At 33.2% G+C, this 20797-nt stretch overlaps 1 pseudogene; it reads right to left on the bottom strand.

Annotated features, from left to right (window-relative positions):
* Window positions 1-15520, bottom strand: part of LOC122010034 — a 36993-nt pseudogene extending 21473 nt beyond the window's left edge.
* Window positions 15521-20797: the final 5277 nt, after the last annotated feature.

Below are 20797 nucleotides of genomic sequence, written 5' to 3'. Positions count from 1 at the left end.
TATTGACTTAAGAAGGCTATATCATATCTAAATTCTAAATTGTCTGATGACAATGATTTCCTATTTGAAGAGGAAGCTTTCTATTGCTCATATTTTATTTTAATTCTTAATAAAAGAAAATAATAAGAAATTGTGTATTGTTATTAATGGAGGAAATAACTGGTATACATTTGTTATGGATCAAGATTAACTTACTCTTTCTATTCTATAATGCTATTAAAACATTATATTATTTTACATACTTTTAGATATCAACTTTCTTGGCTAAAGTAAAATTATTTTCAACATATTTCATCTTTTTTATCCAAACTTTCTGATTCACTGTTTGATAAAGAGTCACGATTCGTAATTCACCAAATTGATTCACAAAATACAAGCCTTATTTGATAACCTTGCATCCAACAATAAAAGCATAGTGGAACCAGTTTTGAAAAAACAGACAAGACAAAAGAACTACAAAAACTTACAAGTAGAATAGGCAACAGATATCTTGAGCTTGCAGCAAAATGATTTCTCAGACCTTTGGCCAAATTTCCTATAGCTTGAATTGCCTCTACTGAAACAGTGAGATTCACGTCTGTAACAAGCTGAACCCACAGAAAAGGGTACAATTAGATTAATGAAGAACAACTGTTACCTTAGCAAACTAAGCCATAATTAAAGCCACAAGTCTAGAAGGGTAATAAAAAAGCACAAGGATGACACCAACTAGAGACTAGCACATTCAATATTACTTGAGCAGCATAAAAATGACCGAAGAAAGTATGCTGATGCTTGTGTTCTAGGGTACAACACCAATGACAAGCAAATAAATACTAACCCAGAATGACAATAAAAAAATCAAGAAAAATATATTTCAAATGTGTTTGTAAATTACATCAATCTACCTGAATATGACATGAAGTTTAAGATGATATAAAATTTACCTTTTTAAGTGTTCGACAGACTTCAGAAAAGTCACCAGGAGCAATTCTTTTAGTTGAAGCAAGCTTAGTAAGTTCACCAACGGCATCCCTTCTTTCAGACCATTTAGCAGCTTTCTAGAAACAGATAGTGGCATATCCATTATCACTAATGCAAGAAAAAACCAACAGTAGGATTTTCTAAAGGCAGAAGCAATGCAAGCAAAAACACTAACCACTCCATCCCAAAATCCAGACTTATCCAAAGGGGTCAAAATATCAACAGGATCAACGAGCTCATATTCATCGATTTCCTGAGGAACTGGAAGATAAGTCACATTAGCACAATGTAACAGCAGAATGTAACAGTCAAATTCAAACAAAAACATATCATAAGGAAAAATTTATTTAAATTACTAGCAGAATTTGTTAGGTAGTTATTAATAATCAAACTCTTCCTAACCATCTGTTATAGATTCTTCAGGAGCACCAGCAGTCACTGTTTCAGAAGCAACTTCTTGTTCAGGTTCCTTGTCTTGTTCAGATCTAAAAAACACTTTGAAAAGTATTATTCTAATAAAATACACAAGCTAACATTATAGTATGTACATATTACAAAATGATCATTTTATACACACACACATACATGAAGTGCATCTGAAACTGTAAGTAGTCTCAGAAATGAAGCCCCCCGCCCCCTCCTTTTGTATGCTTCTCACATTGCCCATTAGATTTTTAAATGAGAACGATATTTCAACCAATAAGCAAATACATACGCACAGCTAGTGCCATTTCCAACTTGCAATCAAGGACCAAAGTCAAAATGGATTCAATTTTTAATATCAAGATGTAAGTTTTGAGTTTAGGGGGGGGGGATTTCATGAATATAAACTTTTTATTAAAGAATCAAGATAAACTAACTTTGCTAGTACTAGATTTAAAGGGTAGTACCGCCATAATTGATGAGCATATTGCTAAGCCATATTTGGTTAGACGAGTGATGGCCTAAAAATTTATTATGAATTGAATATCCCAGATTCTTGGTTTAAGCCATGCCTTACAATCTGCAAGGACTATTTGTTCATAAATCAGTTGCAACTAGAGTAAATATACTTTCCTGGTAAAAAAATTGAGAAGTTTCTAACTGGCAAGCAAATAAATGCCCTATGCATAATACTTTAGTCATGATAAACATTTTTTTGTTAAAGCTCATAGTATTAAATATATTGCATGACAATTAATAAGTCATTAATATGACTGAATTATTAGTTAGTTATGTGGCCTATAAGGTATTATGTTGAATCATAAAGAATTATATCATGCAAGAGTTGCATCTAACTATCAATCCTAATACAATATTTCATCCTCTCAACTTTAGTAGTAGAGCAGGTCCCTCTTTTAGGGTTAGGATTTTCTTTATACCATAAGGTGGCGTCTGCAAATCATTTTTGATGACATGAACTCGCCTCCACCATCATAAACCTTAATTGTCGTGAACCTAGTTTTCTTTTCCTCATTCACCTCCATCATAAACCTTAATTTTCTTCCACACTTCCTCCACTATCAAAATCTCTAAAACCATCATGAATCCTAATTTTCTTCGCCCTCTCCTGAGATTCCTAATTTATGTTGGGTTGCAATAGTTGCAAATAAAGTCCCATATTGAAGACACATGGAAAGGATTATGAACTTATAAGGGAAAGATATCTCCATTGGTATGAGACTTTTTGGGTAGAGCCCAAAAATAAAATCATGAGGGCTTAGACCCAAAGTGGACAATATCATACCATTATAGAGATATCTAAATTCTTTTGGTCCTAACAATTTCCTCATTCTCTCTCTCTCTCCTCCTTGCATGTTAATCATCATAAATTATAATTTACTTAATCTACTTTCTCGATTGTTATAAACCATAATTTTCTCCCTATCTGTCTTGTCATAAGCACTACTTTTCTTCCCATCCATCCTCCGATAGTCATGGTGAATCAAAATAGAGAAACATTAGGAAAAAATGATGAGACTCTGAAAGCACTTAGTTTTGCACAACCTTCAATTTTCCTTTTTCTACTCCTTTTTGCCTTAAGATCTTTAGTTTCAATTTTATCATACATTTCATATACGCATGAGTTAAGATAAGATTTGTTTGAGTTTATAGTTTCTAACATCTACTTCTTCTCTTGCAGTAAAATGACTGATAACCCAGTCTACTACTAAAATTTCTCCCTGTTATGTTTGGATGATTGGAACCACTATTTCATAATTCAGCAACATTGATTTTGAAGGTGAGGAAAAAAATGACAAGATAGAGTAGTAATCTTTCCCTTTTTGAGTATCCTCTTTCTCTCAAGTAGTATCAGAATTTCAATCAATATATCCCTGGCATCCTCGTCTCTTAATCATCAACCTTCACACAGTCAACTCAACCATTATTAGCTCCCCATTATTAGGGTAGATGTTGGAACCTTAATATATCTATTTTAAACTGAAACCTCATACATATTGTCATCCATATTCACAATGTAGAGTCTTCAATTTAAGGGAGGAGTCAAGAAAGTTATAGCATAACCTTTGGAGAGAGCTATATTGAGAACTTTTGAAGATCATAACTAACTTCAAATATCTCTCTCCAGGCTTCATAACAATCTAGTGACGGAACTCTTTGAAAGATGAATACAAATTCTTGTGTCTTCATGCCACTACACAAGTATCGCGTCTTTATCAATTTTGTTGCTTTTTTAGGCTTTTTCTAATCTATGTAACAAAGTAGACACTGATATTATTTGAGTCCTAATTTGTGGGGGAGTGTTGGTATTGGAGTAAGCATTAGTTATTGGGTTATTAGAGTTATTAGTTATGTGTTGTGGGGTTCAGTGCCACACATACACACGTATTGAATGTTTTATATTAAAATGGCAGCAGGTCACATATCTGTGTTTATCTAAACCCAAACTCAATTAACTACCTGCTACCACTATGGATGAGAAATGAGTACTCAGACCCACAGGTATCCATAAATAAGTCAGATATCATAGGCACCCACAATTTCAAGTAAACCAAATCACAAACAAATAACATAAAAAATGACCAAATAATTATTACATTTCACAAGGGGCAACTTGCCATCTTTCCATATAGAAATTTCAAATTTTATTAGAGAAATTCAACACTACAGCAAACATACTGTGTATAATAAGAATAAAAGCAAGAAAAGATTAGAAACATCATTAACTAATAGATAAATTACCTTATTTTCCGAGTAGGCCTAGCAACTCCTGATACATTAGCAAGCTCTGCCTCTAGCTCTTTTTTCTTTATATAATCAGAAGAACATTAGAAATGAGCAAAAGCATAAGACATGAACTAAAAATGACCAAAATCTTACCATAGTATCCCGCATTTTTTCAAAGAGAATAGACTTTACAGGTTCCTTTCCAATCCACCGACATAGTTCAAGGGTAAGTCCTTTCGAAGAAGCACGAACATTCTGATCTTGGTGATCAAAAAGTTCAGGAAGCATTTTTAGGATCTTCTTGGGAGGAACCACCTTTGCCCCAAATTCACTGAAGTAAGAAAGTGAAAGAATATTAATTCTTAGATGTTGCATAAAACTACAGTAAATGAAACAGAATTTAAGAATGGGTAAGATATACACCTAAGAGCCTGAAACATCACATCAATAGCAGGTACAACTGCTTTTGCAACTTTATTTTTTATTGCTTTCTCCATTGCTTCCTGACATTCCAAGTAGAAGATAAGAAGGTAATCTACCGTTCATAGAAATATTTGAGCAACGAAAAAATATCATTAGGAAAAAGAAGAGCAAAATATGCCTAACTAACGCCAAAAAATATTTTTTCTTTTAAAAAAAACTACATAGAAAAAGCATTGTCACAGTCTCAAGATTTGCAAGTATATGATGTGTCAATCAACTACTTTCTTATTTAGTTGCATAGTTAAGTGTAATGATCCAGTTAAATATATGAATAATCATAATTAAGAAAAAAAAAGATATCCTCTATAAAATCCATATCAACTTTGCAATAACAAGTCTAGGAACAATGCTAAGATTTGAGTTTAATCAAGAAGATATATCGACATATAGACAGCTCCATCCCTACATCCAAAGAAAGACTCCAACTAAAACCTTAAAGAAAAAAATAGCTATCCTACATAAATCCCAAGCAACTTTGTAATAATAAGACTAGGAACAATACTAAGATTTGAGTTTAATCGAGAAGATATATCGACATATAGACAGGTCCATCCCCCCATCCAAAGTCTTCCCACATCCAAAGAAAGACTCCAACCATAACCATATGTTACTCTTAACAATAACATCAATTATCATATTAATAGTGCAACTCCACCAAACCAAGAAAAGAGCAGTGACAATATCACAATTAACAGGATTGGCCAATGTGCTGATCCAGATTAATCTGGAATATGATTGCCCAAAGACAATCAAGTAATTGTTAATAAATCCAACTTCAGCTAAATTAAATATAGGAAAATTATATATGCCCCTAGGAGTTTCAGAGTATTCGTGTCTAATATTTCTGCTCTAGTCCCTAATTTAAAAGTCACTACAAATTGAATAATAATTAACAAAAGAAGATATTCAAAACATTTTAAAAATTCAGAAAATATTTTTCTAAACTTTTCTTATGACTTGATTCCATTTACATGTTAAATTGGTCACATGGAACTGATGAGGGTACAAGAAGATTTTAGATTTAAAAAATGGGCACCTAGATTACCCTTAATAAAGAGGTACATGTGATTAAGGTTTAAAATTTTGACCCGTAACAAGATTTCTGTCTCAAACCGGAACGATGCGATTTCTGTATCTTGCCGATACAATTTCTGTATTTTTTATTTATATAAAATAATTATTAGATAAATATATTTATATTGTGTATAATTTTAAAATAAGTTGTATATTGATTTTATATAAGTTTTTCATTATTAAACAACTTAATATTATTATAAAAAATAATTAAATATAATTTTATATAAAGAAAATTGATCTATCAATAATTTGAATTAAAATTAATACATCATAATATGTTACCTTACTAAAACTAAAAGGAATGACATGAATCAGTTGGAAATATTAATTCTTGTAATATTTTGCTTAGCTAACCTCTATAATTCTTCAATGTCTAGATTAAATAATTATAATTATGTAAATTAATACAAAGATACTATTTTATATATAATAATTATATAAATTAACTATTTATTCATTTAATAAATTATTAATTTAAATAATATATATTTAAAATAATAAAAAAATATTAAAATATCAATTAAATATTAAAACAGTAAAAAAAATACAAAATAATTAAAAATATATCAGAATATAAATTTAATTTATTAGAATTTTTATAAAATATTTTAGAATTTTTAAATAAAATTTAAAACAGTGAAAATAATTTCAGAATATCATTTAATAAAATTTATTATTTTTTATTTTTAAATATATTTTTTATATTTTATTGAAATAATTTAATTAGGATTTATAAAAATCTCTTTAAAATATCGCATTTGAATTATTTAAATTACAATATTAATTTTGCACAGGACATGCCTGCGATGCACACTCGTGATGCCTCCAACGGCCCGCACGCCTCCGGCAGAACCAGAAGGATACATTCAAGACACCCTGCTACTTGTGACGCGCGCTCGAAATGGCCGCGCGTAGGGTGCCAATTTTGCTTCCCCAACAGAATGGTAAAAATCGTCCGTGCCACCCAGCACAGAATAACATTTCAATCGCTACATGTGATTAACCTTAATTATAATGATATACAACAGTATGAACTAAGAAACAAAATTTCATCAGATATCAGTTAAGGATCTATTATTAAATAACATATGTTTGAAATTAAAACAATGAAGGTGATTTAGCTGTAAATTTCAAAGACATGTTCTCTATTTTCTCCTCTACATACACTTCAAAAAACCTATATTCATAATATATCTCCTAAATTGACTCGAGCTTGCTTGGAATTCAACAATTCAACCTCTAGGCCAAGCTCTGATCATGGACTATATCCAGACAGCGAGCAAAAAGCAAGACTGAACATAGTGCCGCCTCATAAACTCGTTAGTTTTTACATGTTAGGAATATTGTAACACAAATGTATTTACACTTAATTTATAATCAAGGAGTTGTCTCACACAATTTTGCATTCAGGCCATTATTGAGAACGGTTTATTCAGAATTCAAACAATGTGTTGGCAAAGTCATCCTTATAACTCACTTTACTCCATAAAGCCCATCACCAACTAAAAAACAAATGACAACCAAGTTCAACTCAGTTTCAGGTCAATTTATTTTACCAACTTTTGACAAGATCATGTTCTTCAGGTCGACAAAAACAAGTCATCCGTAGTTGGCAAAATTGGCAAATGCTAATATGGATCGCTCATGTTGGATCAGTATCCGCAATGACAGATCCAATTTTTTTCAGAAAGATCAGCATCTCAGAAAGTTAGAGAAGTTTTGAAAAATAACACAAACTAATTAGATTCAATTATAAATTGACAGAAACCATGAAAGTTTGATCAGGTTAAGAAAGAAAATGAATGAAATCAAGTGAAAATTTAGTCAAATTGAGATGATTTTAAAACCTTGGGCAAAGCCTTCCTTTAATCCAGGTTGATTCTTAAAGAAATCACATAGGAAGGGAAGAGAGTTTTGCTCATTGAAGATGATACCTCATCATATTTCTCGAGCTCACTATTGACAAGTGAGGTTATCATGCATCGATAGAGTTATTATGGATCAAGATAGAATGAAATAATATCTCTCAATCAACAATAATTCTAAAACTATTCTTCCTTTAACTTAAAAAGATCTAAATGTAGTTAAAGACCCAACTAAATCCTATATTAAATGAATATTAAATAATAAAATTTTTATTTAAAAAATCCACTAACAAACTAGTGTTATCAAGTAACCTAAACTAAAAATTGATTTTATTATTGTTTACAATCTATTTTTATATTAATTTTATATTTACAAATATGATTGTATTACTAATGATCGGATATGTAATGAAATATAATAGCCAAGCTTCTCAAGATTTTATATTTGTTGTAATCATAAATACAAACTGATTTTATTATATCTCTCTCTTTTTTTTTTTTGTCCGTTATGATTTCACACATATCAACCAATCTCATCTAGTGAGATAAGACTTGGTTGTTGTTGTTGTATGATTTCACATATCCTTAATCCGATATAACTAATCTTTGTTTTTTTTTTTTTTTGACTATCCAATCCCAATCCTAATACAACTTTGACAACAATGAACAAAAGAGAATTGAAGTATGGGCTTGCCCACTTGATTTGGCTTGGATTGATTACAAGTTTTTAGTCCATGTCAAAAACAATAAGTATCTGGATTAGTTATCTGAGTTTGCGAGAAAATGAGGATTTGGGAAGGGAAAATGAAAGTGCTGCAACTTGGAATGTCATTGTAAATAATTTATGATCATTATCTAAATGAATTGATGACCCTTACATTGCATGTTATACATAAAATATAAATGAGAGAATTATCTTAGCATTATTGCTTACTTAATTTAAAATATGTTACATTATAATATTATTTATCATTAATGGATCCATTAAAATATTGTGTTAATGTTAGGTTGTTCCCTGAAAGGAACGCGTTATAGAATCCGACTGTAACTTCTTGACAAGGACCGCTACATCTCCAAAATTCGGGTGTAGTGTTAAATATGCAAGAGATAACATTGTAGGATCCGATTGCAACGTATCGACAAGGACCGCAACATTTCCATAAGAACTTAGGTGTAATGTTAAATAGACAAGAGTTCTCACACCATCAGTTAGATAAGAATAAATATGATAGAAAAACTAATAGTCTAAGATTTGGAATATGGAACATAGGAACCCTCAATCAATTAAGATAGTAGATACAATAATTAGGAGAAGAATTAGTATTTTGTGTGTATAAAAGACAATGGGTAGACGAGAAGGTAATGATGATAGAGCACTCGAATTTTAAGTTATAATACACAGGAAAGAGTAAAACAAGAAATGAAATAGGTATTGTCAGAGATAGTTCGTTAAAGGATGAAAGTTGGAGTAGTTAGAAACGAGGATAGAATTATAGCCTTAAGATAATAGACTATGAACATAATTAGCATATATGCACCGGAAATAGGATTAGATGAAGCTACTAAATCAAGGTTTTAGGACAACTTCGATAAAGTATTACAAAACATTCCATAAAATAAAATGATTTTAATATAAGGTGATCTAAATGGGCATATTGGAGTGAAAAATGAAGAATATGAGAAGGTACATGGAGTTATGGATTTGGAACGAGAAATAAAAGGAAAACTCTTATATTAGCTAAAATATTTTTTAAGAAAAGAGAAGAATACTTGTCACGTTCAAAAGTGGGAATAATAAATCACAAATTGACTTTCTTATGATTAGGAATAAGGATAGAAAGATTTATAAAGATTGCAAGGTCATTCTTAGAAAAAACTTAACTACCCAACATAGATTAGTAGTGTTGGATATACGCCTTAAGCATAGTATCAATGAAAGAAAATATATACGACTTCTATTAGGTGCAACATATGGTGATTTTAATACGACATGGGATAAAATGATATCAAAGTTGAAAATAATAGCTAAGAATGTACTCGGTGAGTCAAAGGGAAATGCGCTATTAAATAAGGAATCTTAGTGATAGAATAAGAAAGCACAAGAGAAAGTGAAGAAAAAACGAACAACTTATAAGGAATTATATATTTGTAAGAACGAGAAAAACTTTAAAAAATATACAATAACCCAAAAAAAAGGCTAAGAAAGCAATGAATGAAACAAAGAATAAAACTTTTGAATAATTATATCAAAAATTAGATACAAAAGAAGAGGAAAGAGATATTTATAAATTAGTTAAAGTGAAAGAAAGGAAGACAAGAGATTTTATTCAAATAAAATATATTAAAGATAAATGTAATAAGGTACTAGTAAAATAAAAGAGCGGTGGAAAAGATATTTTTCATCAACTTTTTAATGAAGATTTAGGTAACTAACTTAATTTAGATAATTTAAGTAGGTAAAATAAATATAGAAATTTAAATTTTTATCATAGAATTCAAACTTCAGAAGTAGAACAAGCTTTAAATGTGATGCACAATGGAAAAGTCGTTGGACCAAATGATATTCCGATAGAGGTATGAAAATGCTTAGGGAATTGAATGGCTTACAAAATTACTTAACATGATATTGAAAACGAAAAAAATGGTTGATCAATAGAGTGTAAGTACTCTAGTTCTCGTATATAAGGATAAGTGAGAGACGTACAAAATTGTGTAAACTATAGGAGTATTAAACTAATAAGTCATACCATGAAACTTTGAAAAAAAATAATAGAAAATAGATTAAAGAAGGAGACCACGGTGACCGAATATTAATTTGGGTTCATGTTTGGAAAGTCAACAATAGAAGCTATACATCTTCTTGGATAATTAATTAAAAAATATCGGAAGCAAAAACAAGATTTACAATTCATTGACTTAAAAAAAGCTTAGTATAAAGTCTCAGAGAAATTATATGGAAAATTCTAGAAAAGTTAGGTGTTAGTGTAACATATATTGAACAAATTAAGGATATGTACGAGAATGTAACAACTGGAGTAAAGACTTCAGGCGGAGTAACTGAAGCATTTCTAATAAAGATAGAGTTACATCAATGATTAACTCTAAATCTCTATCTTTTTACACTAATTATGGACGAATTCACTATACATATTCAAGACAAGTACCGTAGTGCATATTATTTGCAGGTGCATATTATTTACAGATGATATTATTTTGGTAGATAAAATACGTGAAAAAGTAAATGATAAACTAGAATCTTGACGGAAACACTAGAAGAAAAAGGTTTTAGGCTTAGTAGAATAAAGACAAAATATATGGAATTTAAATTTAGCAACATTAGATATAATGAGACAATTGTTAAGATAGAAGATGATGAGTTGCCCGAAACTAAGAATTTAAATATTTAGGATCATTTTTGCAAAACTATGGAGGGATTAAGAGAGATGTCTTACATAGAATACAAGTAAGATGATTGAAATGCAGAAGAGCGTCGGATATTTTATGTGACCATAAAGTGCCTTTAAAACTTAAATAAAAATTCTATAAAACCACATTTAGACCTACTATATTATATGGAGCTGAATGTTGGGTTATAACTAGAGCACATTAGCAGAAGATGAGAGTTGCAGAGATGAGAATGTTAAGGTGGATATGCGGGCATTCAAGAGAAAGTCGGAGTTGCATTTATTAAGAGAAAACTCCGAGAGACGCGTTTAAGATAGTACGGGCATGTACTTAGACAACCAATCAATGCTCCATTTAGACGATATGAAACTATGACAAACACATATATCAAACGAGGAAGACCATAAAAGACTTAGCAATAATAAAATAAGATAAAAAATTATTTAAGTATAGATGATGATATAGTAAAAGATAGAGTTCAATAATGTAAAAGAATCCATATAGTCGACTCCATCTAGTGGGATAAAGATTGGTTGTTGTTGTGTAAGTTAGTCACAAAAGTTTAATATCAAAAACTATTCTCTCCATTCTAAAATTCTTAAAGCTATTATAAGGTAAATTAGTAGGATTTACCAACAATCTTATAGGATACTTGTATAATATTAAAATTTTAGTCATAGAATGAGCAGAATATAAACATGGAGAGTATTTTGAGCAAGGTTCAAAATCTTGAGTTGTCATTGTTTCCATCTTTACCTAGAATAAATCTTTTGATGCATAATGTCGGAGATAAATTGGAGATTGAAGGAGGAAGGAGATAAAACATAGGAATGAGACATTATCTGCGCTAAGTGGAGTATTGAGTTATGATAATTTATCGAAACAATATGTTTCAATTGTTTCGCTCAACACAATACGAGATTTAAAATAAGGATTTTGTGTATATTATGCTAATAGGTAGTGTTCTAAATAGCGGTTGAGACGGTCGCCTAGGCATTGCTTAGGCGGGCGGCGGACCCTAACCGCATCGCCTTGAACCACACCGCCTTGTGTTTAGGTGATGGTAAAGTGTTTCCGATCAAGAGGCATCACTGGGCTTGGGCGGACGCGTCGTCGGGCTAGACGACGGGTTTGAACTCATCACCGAGCTTAGGCGACGAGTCCAGACGTCAAAACACCGAAGTCGATCACATAATAGAATAGGTTTTTTTTAACTTAGGATATATTGAAACTTTAGATTAATAATTTTAATCATTGTTGGAATAATTTAAATAATCTTAATTAAAGACCAATGAAATTATCCTATTAATTCAATATATATTTAAAAAATTATTATTATTTATTTTTGAAAGAAATATTTAGATTATAACTTTTTTATTTTTAGTTAATATATATTATAGTATTTTTTAAATTTGTTATCCTTTATTTAATTTTTTACCCTTTAGTTAATATATTATCTAATTGTGTATAACAATAGTAAAAAAAATAAATTAAACCGCCTAGTCGACCAAGACGAAAGGCGGTCACTAACCACACCACCACCGCCTATTGCTTTTTACAACACTACCAATGGGAATATATTATTAAGTAAGAAAATTATATTTTATTGATAAATAGTAAAAAATAATTAATAATATAAAATAATTAACTAATTTGAAGCAATTTCAAAAATATGGGCATGAAGAAAAATTCAAGCATTAGAGTAACATTAGTAAATGAGAATTGTATTCTTACTTCGCTATGAGTACTCAAAAGCTTTATACATCCAGTAGTTGGCAATTGTGTTGAGATATGGTACTACATTAATTGGATGGTAAAGAAACATGATTAATTTATTGAATTAAAATCAATAGAGGTTTTGATTGTCCATTAATTTTAAAGCTTAAATACATCACTACGAAATAGGAAGTCAAGTTGTGCACACAAATTTTAATATATGCTATAGATTTTGAGGAGATGGCCTATTGGAGATAATTTACTATGCTTAATTAGGTTGTTCATTAAGTTTTTATGCTTACATTAAATATAGTTTAAAATTTGAAACTCAAATCAAGCTGAGTTAATTGGTATTTTTTTAGACCTAATAACTTAAACCAATTTTTCACGTTGGCAATCCATAAGCCAAAGTTTTTGACATTTATTACATGCCAAAACAACCTAAAAAATGTAGAGAAAGAGAAATGGAACTAGTGTGTTTCCCTTTCACTCTTGTGTTACTTTGAACAAAATTCCAAGCATTGTTACACAAGGTTCAAAATCTCAACCATTCCAATTCTTTGATCTTTGTTTAGAACGATATTATTTTGATATCGTACCAACATTCTGATACTATTTTGATATCGTACCAAAATGGAAAGGAATCATTTGAGCATTATCAAAGAGAAGTGCTTTAATCTAAACTCCAAAGCCCTACATGTGATGGAACTCAAACAAGTGAAAGCATTTATGCGACACTAGGGCTGCTATTGCATGGTGGATTCATTCATAATTTTTGTTGGACTCCAATAGTGTTGTAGATATAAACAACTTAAAGGCAGTTTAACAAATATTCTTTGTCGGTTAGCATTAAAATCTACTTGAGAACAGAACTTAGCAAGCTAAATATGATCAATGTAATCAAGATCCTAAGGGAGGCTTCATGCCTTAAACTACACAAGCAAACCCACAGAAGTTGCACAAATCTTTCAAAAATGATATCCTCTTGACAGATGTTCCTACCACTTTCTTGAAGTAAAATGTCATGTCCCTTGTTTGCCTCAAAAAAAAAATGACTAGAGAAAAAAAGGATCACACTCAACAAGTTCAGATGCACCACATTCCTTGAAAAGCCACAATGATTCATGTTCTCATGATCTATCGTCAATGTTCAAGCTTGCCACGATACAAATATGTTGAATCAAATTAGGGTAGGAAGGTATGCTGACTTCACACAATTCAGAACTGATCTACTCCCAACTCAAAATCTGATTTTTTTTTTTTTTGTTTGCATCAGAGTATTAGTCTACCATGCTCATCCCCAGTGTTATACTCTTTCCATGCAGAACAGAAGGAATCCAATCCAAATATTCTGCTCCAAATGTCTGGAAATGAACTCTCCCATTTTATGGGCTAACCAACTGAGATCCAGTTAGAACAAATGCCAGTGGATATGACATTTCCAAAAGTAGTTTTCTTAATATTGATTTAGCAAGTGCATAATGAATAAATTGTAGAAATGACTACTTGGAATCCTTTTCTCTAATTCTATATGCTATACAAACAATGTAGTGGACGTCGCATTGCCAACAAAAATCTAATATAATAATTCAGGTATCATGATATTTGGTATTATATTTGTGAATCCTGAAACCCATAATCAGATTGACAAACCCTAATCATGAAATTTGGGGAATTCTCTCATTCTGTAATACAAGATTCTGTATTATTAGGCTTAGAGATGTATGACAAATTAGAAGAATGTGATGAACTTGAAGATGTACGCTAACAGAAACCATGCAAGAAAAGAGGAAAAGTATTACTATGCAGGAAATTAAACACAATGATAAGAGACATGGTTTCAATTCATGCCTGACAACCAATTTAATATATTTAGAACATTGGAAGAGAATCTAGGAAAGTTATTATCTTCATACCAAGAACACTTCGGCTGCCTCCAACTCGACCCACAAGAGAAAGGCTGCCTGGGCTTTCTCTACTGTCTTTGGCCTACCAGTGAGACATTTTGAAACAATGGAATCACAAACTTCCTTCGCATACCTAAATTAAACAACAAATTCGTTAACCAATTAGTAGTAGGGTATGTGTCAACACCGAGAGAAAAAAAGCATTCACCTTCCCACATCGGCGTCGGCTGCACGTAAAAATGCAACCAGGGCATCAAGCGCCTTCTCCTGCACTGGCGCATTGGAGTCGGCCACTGTCTTTCTGAAGAAAGGACCTAAACACCAGAATTTCAAAACAAATTAAAACCTAATAGCTTCGCTCAGATTAAGTACCGACGATTAAAAAATATTCAACTAACAAAGTCACCACTCGGACCAGAAAAAAAAACCATGGATCAGGTGGAAGCGCACACAGGAAAAAGGAAAAGGGAACGACTCGGATCGAGGAAGGATCAGGGTTTACCGAACTCTCTGAGGCGCGGGTCCTTCGGATCGGTAATGGAGTCACAAACGGCGGCCAGATCGATGTTGGCTTCGTTTCGCACCTTCCAGTTCTTATGAAGGAGCCGATCCTCCCATGGAAGTTTTTTCGCCTCCTTTAGCAACTTCTCTTCCTCCGTCGACATCTCTCCGCCACCGCCGCCGCTATCTACCCCCTCCCTCCTTCTTCTTTCTACCCTACCTCACCTTCCAGCAAATGCTGGCGGGCCAGTAAGAAAAGCGTCGGATCGGAACGCACAGACGAGGGTTTTGCCTCTCCTCCCCCTCTTTGATCTCTTCGCCGACGAGCGATAGCGAAGACAAGGCAAGAAAACAAAAGAATAAGCGAGAGAAATGGGTTGAAGACGAGAGGGAGAGAGGCGAGACCGGAGATTTGTTTGGGCGTCGGCACGTGGGAGCCGGTAGGTTTTGGTTCGGAATTGGATCAAGAGCGAGCCCTCGCACATACGAGTATACGACTCGACCCGTGCCACTGGACCTCGCACGTGCGTGATGGCCCACGCCGCGCTCGATTCGAACTAAACTGGGGCGGAGCGTCTCCTCGTCTAAAGACGTTCTATTCTTGCTTACCCGTCCCTTCTCGATATGACCAGGAACGTTACCAAGCGGTGCTCGTGGGATGACGAAGCGGGCCCCATGGTAGGGCCAGCTTGATGCTTTCACGGTAGGTCAGACAGGTAAGTCAAGAATTTATGTAAAAGGAAAAGCAGTGAGTAGCACGTGATCTGCACGCGTGAGTGGGGGGGGCCTCATCGTGTCTCTTTTGAATTTAGAGACGTTAGTGATTAAGCAAAACAGATGAAAATTGTGATTATTTTTTTTTAGCACCGATTAATTTTGAGGAGGATAAATTCAGTCCTATAAAAGAAAATTATTAGCTATTAAAATAACTCAGAAAGCTTTCACTCATTAACTATTAAAAAATATTATCCATTAATTCATTAAAATTAAAATTAAGATTCGATTCCTCTTTGTTTGTTAAACTGGAAACAATTTAATACGAAATGACAACATAGCTTAGAAAAAACAAAAAGAGGAACAATGAGGTTGAGGTTGAAATTAAAAAGTACAAGGGGCAAAAACAATTTACACTGGACACTTTCCAATTTGGAGATTCGAATGCAGTATGCCTCAGGCTCAGACTATATACCAAATGAATGATGCAATGTAAATGATATGCGATCTAATATCGTAGGTCCCGTGATCAAATATAAATAGGTTAATCATAAAGGGTATTTTGTCTAGTCCTTTATACGGAGAACAGATTTTTTTGATCCATAAAAAAGTAAATCAGATATGAATCACTCACAATTACGGTCAGACCATGATCACGATTTAACCGTAATGGGTTATGATGTCTCCCTAGGTTTACCGTCCCCACCATATTATAGTTTAGATTGAAGTGGGCGGCCGAAAGCTGCCCCCTGCTCAACGCCTAGTAACTTGGACACTTGCCCACTTCCAGCACCCCTCCGGCCGCCCGCTCCGACACAAATTATAATCTGATGGGGACGGTGAACCCAAGGAGGAATTGCAACTAATTGCGGTCGGATCATAGTCACGATTCGACCGCAATTGCGAGTGGTTCATCCCCTGATCCACTTTTTTTTTACTAGGAGATATAATCTCCTTTATATAGGGGAGATCGGACACTCAACATGACATTTTGCATCTGTAAAAAAGTTCAGAAAGCATGACCATGATCTAGCCATAATCATGGTCCATAAAAAAATGAATCAGGGATGAATGGAGAGTAGATTTTTTTTGTCCATAAAAAAATGAATCAGGGATGAATCACTCAAAATTACTGCCAGATCATGACCATGATCTAGCTGTTAGAATTTTGGGACCATAATTGTAATTATAAATGTCTAATGTCATCAATTAAAGAAGTCATAGTTTAATGTGATCTAATTTAAGATTAAGGAATATGACTTAAGGGTTTAATTGTTATGAATAAATTAATGTGGATACCATGTGCAATTTCTAATTTGTTGAGGGGCCAAATTAGAAATAAGTAACTTAGGCTTCTATAAATAAGGGTTATGGTCCCAGTTTGCAGATGACGCTTTTGTTTTGTTTCCTCATCAACAAAACTCTCTAGATACTAAAGAAGATCTGCAAATTGAAGATCTTGCCCAAAATCAATTGCATACTATGGATTCTGGTACGCTTCCGTAATTTTATCTATCCAGTTTATACTTTCTTAAGAATTTGAATAGGATGCATATATTTTGTGTTGAGATTTCTCAACCCAATTAATTTAACAATTGGTATCAGAGCGATCTATTCCAAATTCTTAGGGAAATAATTTTTGATTACAAAGTTTTATCTTTGTGTAATCTCGATTTTGGTTCTGGATATATCATCTTGCAATTTTATTTCTGCATCGCAACTTCCACTGGATTCTGGGAAAGTATAGTGGGAGGTTGTTTGTGATCATGTTCCTGGACCGGCGATGACCTTCAGGATGGTTGGCAACACGCTGAACTCCGCTTCTTGAGTTGTCTACTCATCGCGAGTGAGCGTCGGTGACCAACAGTAGGCTACCAGCAATAACTTCATGTTGGAGGTTGTTTTTCCGGGCAGGATAAAGTGTTACAGTTGGCCGGAGATACGTCTGTGGCTGTTGAGTTGACTGTGGCCACCTCTCACTGTTTCTGCACAAACAGAAGCCGGCAACCACGCAGGCAAAAGATGACCGGCGTTCCGACATTGGAAAGGTCGGCAACGGTCCTGGTATGCCGTCGGTTGATTGCCGTGGTCGACAACCACGGTTGTGGTGGTTCATGCGGCGTGGAGGCATAATTAATCAGTTGCATGTGACGGTTCATGCGGTTGTGGTTCACACGACGAAACGTCGATTTTGGGAAGATGAACAGTTGCAGTTTTTCAACAATTTCAGAAAATGATGCCACGTTTAGGAGAACAGTGGCCACGATGGGAAAAGGATGGTCATGTTTAGTTGTCAGGTGTCATTTAATATTTTATATGACATTAAAAAAAAACGTGATGATTATATGGGTATAAGTGACCTTCATTATCCCCTTTAAAATAATCTATTAAATTTAAATTATTTGGATAAAATAATTTAATTAAATTATTTTATAATATTGATTTAAATTTCTTAAATGGATTATATGGGTTCGGTTAATATCTATTATTTTAATTTTAAATTAAATTTAAATTATATACCGCCAAAATGACCTCTATTATTTGAATTTAATTTTAATTAAAATATTATTGAGATATTAAATAAAGTGTAAATGTATATATTTATGTGAGTATTAATCGGCCCAAAGGAAGATTTGTACTTACAAATTATACATTTACTTGTGATAATAAACACGTAACAATTATAAGGTTTTATCTGTTATAGTTCATGCATATAATAAATCGATCTAAAGATAGGTTTATTATTTGTCATGCATTATTGTTAGTGTTTGATTATTACAGAAAGAGTACCACTTGTAAATAATATTACTGTCGAAAGACTTGATATTGTTGTTGCACTAGGTATCTTTAGATGAGATTTGCCATTTGTTTTTAATTAATTCAAAATGAGCGTGTTATTTATGTTATAATTCTTGTGTTCTCTTTTCAGCAAATGTTGCTACTATTTCTGTTAACTTAAGTTCAGTACCGATCCTTAATGGTACAAATTTTAAGGATTGGAAGGAGAACATTCTAATTGTTCTTGGCTGCATGGATCTAGACCTTGCACTAAGGACAGAGCAACCCACTGCTCCTACAGATACTAGTTCCTCTGAACAGAGAGCTAAATATGAGAAGTGAGATCGCTCTAACCGCATGAGTCTTATGATCATCAAGCGCGGCATACCTGAGGCTTTTAGGGGCGCGGTGTCAAATAGTGTCACCAAAGCTAAGGAATATCTCGATGAGATTGAAAAACGCTTTGCCAAAAGTGATAAGGCGGAAATAAGCACACTTCTAAAGAGCTTGATTTCCATGAAGTATAAAGGCAAGGGAAATATTCGGGAATATATCATGGAAATGTCCCACCTTGCATCAAAGTTGAAGGCACTTAATCTTGAATTGTCAGATGACATGCTCGTGCATTTAGTGCTTATATCTCTCCCGAACCAGTTCAGTCAGTTCCAAATAAATTATAACTGTCAAAGGGAGAAATGGACTCTTAATGAGCTCATTTCATACTGTGTTCAAGAAGAAGAGAGGTTGAAGCAAATCAAGGCTGAAAGTGCCTATTTGACAAGCACCCCTAAAGATAAGGGCAACAAAAGAAAGAATGAGGCTACTAAAGGTCCTTATATGAAGAAACACAAGCAGGATACTGACAAGAAAGGTTGTTTCTTCTGTAACAAGCCTAATCATATCAAGAAAGAATGTCCTAAGTACCATGCCTGGCGTGCGAAAAAGGGTACATTTTTTACTTTGGTATGTTCTGAAGTAAATTTAGCTTCAATACCTAGAAACACTTGGTGGTTAGACTCTGGTGCTACTACTAACATCAGTGTTTCAATGCAGGGTTGCTTGAGCTACCGAAAGCCAACTAATGCTGAAAGATGCATTTATGTGGGTGATGGCAAGTCGGTTGAGGTGGAAGCAATAGGGCATTTTAGATTATTTAGACTTAATAGATACTTTTGTTGTACCGTCATTTAGACAGAATTTGGTTTCTGTTTCTCATTTGGACAAATTAGGTTATTGTTGTTCATTTGGAAACGGTCAGTTCAGTTTATCTATTAATTATACTGTTGTTGGAACTGGTTCACTTATGATTTATGACAATCTATATATGCTTGATATAAATGTTTCTTATATTGAAACTCTGAATGTGGAATCGCGTGGTACTAAGCATAAATTTAATAATGAAAATTCAGGTGTCTTATGGCACAAACGTTTAGGACACATCTCTAGAAATAGAGTTGAACGACTTGTATCAGATGGAATTTTACATTCCATTGATTTTTCATACCTAAATGTTTGTATTGAATGCATTAAGGGTAAACAGACCAAAAGAAAGAAAGAGGGTGCATATAGAGCTACAGAAGTATTGGAATTGATACATACAGATGTTTATGGACCATTTCCAACACCTTCTTGGAATGGTCAACAATATTTTGTATCATTCATTGATGATTATTCTCGATATGCATATCTATTTCTTATTCATGAGAAGGCTCAAACATTGGACGTTTTCAAATCATTTAAGTTTGAAGTTGAGAACCAACTAAACAAAAGAATTAAGAAAGTCAGATCTGATCATGGTGGTGAATACTACGGTAGATATGACGGTTAAGGTGAGCAACGTCCAGGACCTTTTGCTCAATACCTAGAGGAGTGTGGAATCGTCCCACAGTACACCATGCCAGGCTCACCAAGCATGAATGGTGTAGCTGAATGACGTAATAGAACTCTTAAGGAAATGGTAAGGAGTATGATTAGTCATTCAACCTTACCAATGTTACTCTGGGGAGAAGCATTAAAGACAGCAGCTTACATTCTAAATCGAGTACCCACTAAAGCAGCTACTAAAACACCTTTTGAGCTTTGGACAAGGCGAAAGCCAAGTCTCAAACATTTTCATATTTGGGGATGTCCAGCTGAGGCTAGACCGTATAGGCCACATGAAAAGAAACTGGACTCCAGAACAGTAAGTAGCTATTTTATTGGATATTCTAAGCGATCACG

The sequence above is a fragment of the Zingiber officinale genome, chromosome 8A, assembly GCF_018446385.1.
Source record: "Zingiber officinale cultivar Zhangliang chromosome 8A, Zo_v1.1, whole genome shotgun sequence".
Lineage (NCBI taxonomy): Eukaryota > Viridiplantae > Streptophyta > Magnoliopsida > Zingiberales > Zingiberaceae > Zingiber > Zingiber officinale.
This window is presented reverse-complemented; position numbering and strand designations above follow the sequence as displayed.